Here is a 6,095-nt window from a genome sequence, read left to right as displayed (position 1 = left end):
CTGCCTTCCTACCTTCCTAATTCTTACAGGGTCATCCTCCCCAGATTATAAGTAGGCTTCTTTTTTTTTTTTTTTAAGACAAAAGAGAGGAGGCAGAGACACAAGCAGGTTCCTTGCCGGGAGCCCAATGCGGGACTCAAATCTTAGATCCCAGGATCATGCCCTGAGCCAAAGGCAGATGCTAAACCACTGAGCCACCCAGGCATCCCTATGAGTAGCCTTCTGTTTGTCCCTTTCAGTCAGCTCAGACTGTATGACTATTCAAATGAGTTGCAGTGCTATAACCTATTTCCTCCATCTTACACCTCAGTGATCGGATGATGCTGGAGAAAAACACTAGTAATGTTATTAAAAAGATAAACTGAGGCATGATTTCAAACCAGGCAGTGCCAAACTGAAAGTGGTTAGGAGCACTCCAGGAGCTAGGGAAAGTTTTTAACAAGATACAGAAGCAAAGCAGGAAATTATTTGAATTGGCTATAGCATAGCTCTTGCTTATTTGGGAAAGCCTATTTGTGATTGGTTGGCCTCAGGTTTCATATTCTTAGATTCAAGTGTGGTTGATTCTGATTAGGTTTTGGTTTGCTTACATAGGCCACCAAATCTTTAGAGACACTTTATCTAATGCCTCCTGTTTAATTACTTTAACAATGCAAAACTCTCAAGTCAGGAGCTCCCCCAAACAGCTCTGTTCCCTTATTCAGAAGACGGTATTTCTTTCTCTTGCCGTAGAAGACTGATCATGTCTTATTCCTTTGCTTCTCTAGAATTTTGCCCCTTGTCAGTGAACTTCACAATTTAGGACATTACTCTGGATACAGTATGAATGATGACTGGGGGCCAGGCAAGAGAGGGTGCAAGGAAGTGGAAAGTGCGGTAGGCTTTACAGGGGTGATGACAATGGCAATAGAGAGAAGCAAATGACTTGGAATAAGTGTAGGCAGTTGAATCACAAAGATATAATTGTTGGATAGAAGCAGGGGAGATGAGGTGGGAGTGTGAGGTGAGGAGATTTCTGGCTTGAGCAACTAAGTGGTGATATCGTCACTGATATAGGAGAATACTGGGGATGGGGGACCCAGGTTTAGATAGGAAAAAAAATAGAAATTTATCTGTAATATATTAGGTTCGAGATAGTTCTGAGATTGCCTAATATAGAGATGCCCAAGAAGCACTGGTGGGACTGTTGAACATGATGAAAAATAAGGACCAGGGATGTGACCCTGGAAGTGGAGGACAATTCCATGGACAATGAGGAGGTCGAGGATCTGAGTTGCCAGACATCCTTCAGTACCTCAATTTTATCAGGGTTTTCTCAACTCCAACTTTCCAAATGTTTTATATTTTCATTTTATTTCAATCATTAATTCACCTGGACATAATGTTTATGTATGATGAAAGATTACCATCTTTATTTTCTTCTTTTTGGATAACCAGATATCCTTGGGCCATTTGTGTTCAACACAAGCTTAACCCCCAAATGTCCCTTGAATTCATTTTGCCCTGAAGGACTTCAGGATCCTTCCCTTTCTTTTCTATAATCCATATTCTGCATGGTGTCATGAAATTTGTCTTTCTAAAATACAAATGTGATCATGTCACTCTGCTGATTAAACTGTTTAAATAACTTCTTTTTATTGCCTACAGAATAAAAGTCCAATCCCTAAGCCTGTCATATTTAAGGTATTTCACATTTATCTTTACAATATCTCTTTGCTTATCACATCTTTTCTGTCATCAACATTTGTACCCAAATACTACTGTGTAGAAAATAGATGACTCGAATTAAATTTTCAAATCCTTTGTCAGAACTACTCATCTGATTCATAACTGATAGACTTTTTTAAAGTTCTAATTAATTTCTTTGTCAGTTTTTGGTGTCTACATTTTTTATGTCATTTTTTGGTGTATTAGGCATGATACAGTATTATAAGTTTTAGAGTTTATAATCTAAAGGACAGAAAGCATTAATCTACATATCTATTTAATAGGAAAGACATAGGGGCACGTGTCTGGCTCAGTTGGAAGAGCATGCAACTCTTGATCTCGGGGTTGTAGGTTTGAATCCCACATTGGGTGTAGAGATTACTTAAATACATAAAAAAAAAACTTAAAAAAAAAAAGGGATGATATAAGGATAGTAATAGGCATTTGAGTAAACTGCTATGATAGTTCTGATAAAGCAAAGATAGCATCTTATTTGATGAAAATCAGTGGAGGCTTTGTGGAAAAGTTAACTGGGTCATGAAAGATAGGTAAAATTTAGAAATTCAGAGAAGAGAATGAGAGGGCCTTTTAGGAAGAAGGATGGCATCAATCAGGGCAAAAGAAGTGGAGAAGTGTGTGACCTTGGAGTACAGGATAGAGCAGGAGAAAGATAAGTGGCTAGAAAGGTAAACTGAGGCCAAAGCACAAAAATCCTTTAAAGGATGAGTTAACAGACTGTTTAACTCGTTAGTTAACTAACTGTCCCAAGCTGTAGTTATTTAGCACTGGGAGTCAATGCAGTTAGGGGATTGACATAATTAAGTTGTAACATGATCAAGTGGGTTGGAATGCAGAGAAATCATATCTAAGAGGTTGTACTAATAGCCGAGGCATGGTGTGCTGTTGGCTTGGCCTAGAGGCAGAAAAGTCAGAAAGAATGCAAGACAAATTTCAAAGCAGACTCCATAGCAGTTAGATGACCAAAGAAAGGTGGGAGAAATAGGTCTATCTCAGCTTCAGGAAATAAAATGGTAAGCATTTCATGAGAAATCTCGGTCTGGTTAAGTACCATTTATATTTGCATTTGCCTAAATGGCATTTCTTGTCCTTTTTTCTTTTCTTTCTTTGTTTTTTTTTTTTTTTTTTGGTGACTTTTAAAAACATTTAATATTAAAAATTGTTTTCAAAGCCTAACTTTATGCCTTGAGATTAATGGTTTTATACTTTGTTTCCCTCTCCGCCCTCCTCTTTTACATGTGACAGCTACTGCTGGGTATGATTGGGTCTTCTGACCAGGACCTCCAGGAAGCCGCAGCTGGATGTATATCCAACATACGCAGACTGGCTCTTGCTATAGACAAGGCAAGATACACTTGAAATGTGCACAGACGTTACAAACTACCAAATTTTACATGACAGGGAACATGTCAGTCCCATGGCCAAGAAGCCTAGATCAGGAAGCATGTTGAGCAAATGTTTTACAGACAGATAAATGTCTGAATGAAAACACAGGAATTAAAAATGCAAAGGATACTCTTCATCCAAAAATTGCATAGATATTTTTGTTCTATTTAATATTTTGGGGATATGCCATGTAATGAAATGTAAAGCTAATAAAATTGTGATACTTTTGTTTGTGATGATTTTAATAAAAGATATGGCCTTCCTGGTGTGCAGTCCTATAGTCATTCTGCATGTCTTTAGAATTTTCCTTCTGTTAAACCTATCTCACTGCCCTGTCATTATGGTTTTGTCTGTTTGATCACTTGCAACCCACGGGAGAGCTCTAAGGAGATGTGCTGATTTCACGAACTGTTATTAAATAGAATTTAGAGTCAGGCAGCGGGACCTAGAGAGATCATCCTGAGGTCATTCTAGATTTCTCCTAAATACTATCAGACATCGGAGAAGTTAATGTATGGCTGTCACTGTACCAGATAATGTAAATCACAAAAACATAAGCAATGAGTGGGATTTTTACTTTTAGACTTACGAAGCATAAACAATTATGTTTTATTTCCCTCACAGGACTGACCAACACTTTTATTGAAGAATTAATTTATGTTGCTGTAAGGATAATATTACTTCACATAAAATTGCTTTGAATTTCTGAACTCGCCTTTAGCACACAGAGTACTTTTTTTTAAGTGGCCACAAAAGATTAATAGCATTTTATCAGGTTATGGAAACATTAGAGGCCACTTTAAGGAATCGCATATGTAACCTTGGTGTGCTAAAATGTTTGGGAACTAACTGTCCCAAGCATCCAGTACTAGCCAGGAAAATCATTTTGTATGCATCAGTTCCATAAACTGACTATCTCAGTTAATTCTTTGAAGAACAGGCTAAGCAGTTTTTATTAAGAAAAATACTAAGTGCTGTCTATGTTTGTCATAATTTGGAGAAGATCATAAACTTAATTGAATTAAATGTAAATAATTTGTATGAAATGAGAAGCCTGTAAAGGATGAAAATTATACTAGTGATAGATTATCTGATTAAAAAATAAGACGTTTCTGAGAATTTCAAGGTTTTGTAAAACATCAATCCTATTCCGTCCTCTGAAAAAGAGGTCATAAAAGAAGATAATAAGAACAAGGCAATAGTATTAATGCTAACTAAGAACTGGATTTAAATAATAGTGTAAATCCTTTAACTTTCAACATATTTCTAATGGTAAAGTTACTGTTTGCCTGTGCTTCACAAAAATTAAAAATACATCTTAGAAATCATGGATTATGAAAGCTGTAGAAACTGAACAAACATTATTGTTATATTTTTATTAAAGGAAGCTTTTACCACTATCTTAAAATATCAAAATATTCTTGATATTAGGGAGACCTAGGAGCCAAGGGAAGCAGCAGGTAGAAAACAGCAGCACAGAAAGAATTGGAAGAGTCATTGGAAGTGAAGGACTGTTCTTTCACAATATGCTTCATAGAAGGAAGCTGGGGTTTTCATTTTTTATGGTTAATAAATGCATAAAAGAAAAGCAACAGTGCCATTTGAAATGAAACTAAGGGGACACCAGGGTGGCTCAGTGGTTAAGCGTCTGCCTTCCAGCTCAAGGAGTGATCCTGGAGTCCTGGGATTGAGTCCCACATCAGGCTCCCTGCATGGAGCCCGCTTCTCCATGCCTATGTCTCTCTCTCTCTCTCTCTCTCTCTCTCTGTCTGTCTCATGAATAAATAAATAAAATCTTTTTAAAAAGTGAAATGAAACTAAGCACTTGAAAACAGTTCAGGGAAATTAACGTGAAAATCGTCTTGTGTGTTCCTAAGAATTCTTTTAAATTCTTAACTCCAGGACGGTAGTATCTTTAGGTACTACAAATGAGAACCTGAAGTTAAGGGTTAATTTTGGTTTGTGTGTGTGTGTGTGTGTGTGTGCATCTGTGTGAGAAATGACATCACAGAAAACTCTGAACTCGTGAGAAAAATGTCAAAGACAGTGAAAGCACCCAGAGCTATCAGAGAACAAGCAGGGGACAGTCATACCATATCTTTGCTACTATATGCTACAATAGCATTCATCTTTTCTTTCTTTCTTTTTTTTTTTCATTAGTTTTTGGTAAGATTTTGTGTGTTATAATTTATTTTCTGCTATTTAAAGCTGGCAACCTTAATTCCTTATTAGTTTTCAGCAACAGTTCTTTTTTAGATTTTACTCTTCCCCAGGACATCCTGGGAATCCAATATACTCTTGGTGATAGCCGGCTGTTTCAGTTTGAAAGGAATTTAAGGTGGAAGGAATTTTAAATAGATATTCTTTGATCTTCCACCATCTTCAGTTTTCAGGGCTTCCTTTTAGAAATCTTGCCGTGATCATTCTGCTGTTTAGAGTGAATGTTCTTTTGCCACTATCAGAATGACTTGCACTAAAAATAACTTGTCTCTTTTTATAACTGTCTTAGGTTCTGACAGTTAACAGGAATTTGGTTTTCATTTATGGAATGGCATTGCAAATCCTGTTATTTTGAGAGATTTTGGTATTATCATTATGCCTCCCTAAGGCATGGAATTAAGAGACTATGATCCAAAATACTCAGAAAATGCATTTCCAGTTAGGAAAATGAGAATCTCAGTTGTTGATAAACAGACAACTGAAATCATTGGGTAAATCTTTTCTTTTTCTTTTACCTAATGGGAGTAGGTTTAAAAGATAATTTCACAGTTCAGTAATTCAAGATATTTAATCTCATCCCACGGAAGACTTGGGAAATAAATAGGCTATGTTTATTCCTATAATTCAGTGAAAACAGTAAGGAAACCCACTTTTTTAAGAATCTCACTGCCTCGAATGCACTAAATTCCCCCCTAAAAAACACTTGCTCATGTACTCAAATGTAGAATTCTGTCCCTTGATGACACTGGAGTAGAAAGAGAACC

General features: G+C 36.6%; 1 long non-coding RNA gene across 1 annotated transcript; it reads left to right on the top strand.

Annotated features, from left to right (window-relative positions):
* Positions 1-1,355: 1,355 nt before the first annotated feature.
* Positions 1,356-3,383, top strand: LOC119875646. Its single transcript, XR_005387450.1, has 2 exons — positions 1,356-1,683; positions 2,971-3,383. It is a non-coding gene; the product is annotated as an uncharacterized LOC119875646 (long non-coding RNA).
* Positions 3,384-6,095: the final 2,712 nt, after the last annotated feature.

This window comes from Canis lupus, unplaced genomic scaffold (assembly GCF_011100685.1).
Source record: "Canis lupus familiaris isolate Mischka breed German Shepherd unplaced genomic scaffold, alternate assembly UU_Cfam_GSD_1.0 chrUn_S587H749, whole genome shotgun sequence".
NCBI classification, from domain to species: Eukaryota; Metazoa; Chordata; class Mammalia; order Carnivora; family Canidae; genus Canis; species Canis lupus.
Note: the sequence above shows the minus strand (reverse complement) of the source record. Positions and strands in the feature narration are given on the sequence as shown.